The following is a 1,145-nucleotide window of genomic DNA, read 5'->3' on the forward strand; positions in this document are numbered from 1 at the left end:
AGAAGATATATTTGAACATATTAAAATAAAAGGATAACGCACATAACAAAATATCTCATTTTTTTTATCTTATTTTATTTTTCCAATTTATAATCCTATTATTAAAATAAATAAAACATAATATAATATACACATATACATACATATATATATATGATATGGTGGGGATAGCCATAATGTGGCAGTGAGTGACGGTGGTGGTGGTTGGTGGTGACTGGCCGGTCACGGAGGAGGTCGCCAGTGGAACACCGACAGTGATGGGTAGTGGACGGAATCAAGCTCCACTAGAGCTTAGTCGGGTCGTGCGACCCGTTTGGAGCTAGGATGCTCCGTGGACCACGGTGGTCCTCCACCTCCGGTCACGTCATCGACCACGGGCCATTCAGGGCCGATCGACCCCTCTTGCTCCGGCCACGGGACATCGGGTCCCTACGGTGGCTTTAGTGCAAACTCGAACCCTCAAACGGGTTGGTCACCCTTTCTCACGTGCATGGCTTTGCATGCTTAGCATGCACACATGATTTTCACGTGTTTTGACCTTATGGCTTCGAGCCACAACCCTTCAGGGTTCGTGGCTCATCATTTGAGGTCCAAAACTCATCATCTTGATCAGACCAGGATTTACTCCTTAAATCCGAGCTCACCCATCAATGGAGGTATTGTGGACTTTTTGATGTTACAATTTTCAACCAAAATTTACAAATTAAATTTATAATTAAAATTACAGCAAAACCTAAACCATAAATATGGTGTACAATTTTTCTAATAAAATTGTAAAATTTCCAACCCAATTTTACCATATAATTAGCGATTCACATTCATGTATAAAAAATTAATTCCATCCATTCACAATGTATCATTATATATATAAATGCATAATCACCCAATACAGTATTTAATCTATATTGTTGACTTAAAAAAATGATAAATCGACAGCGAGATCGTATATATCTGATAATTGCCACGTGTTGCACAAACAAGAATGAAAGTAGTAAACCGATTTATTATAGAGGTTCAACCCCCTTTTGATAATGGGTAATGACCTACTATCTTTTTAGTTATATTAATACCAAGGATGAACACTATCCAGATCATTATAGATGGGATCTGCTATAGCACCCTTAGGAATACAAAGTATGAATCAA

Source organism: Cannabis sativa, chromosome 9 (genome assembly GCF_029168945.1).
Source record: "Cannabis sativa cultivar Pink pepper isolate KNU-18-1 chromosome 9, ASM2916894v1, whole genome shotgun sequence".
In the NCBI taxonomy this organism is placed as follows: Eukaryota; Viridiplantae; Streptophyta; class Magnoliopsida; order Rosales; family Cannabaceae; genus Cannabis; species Cannabis sativa.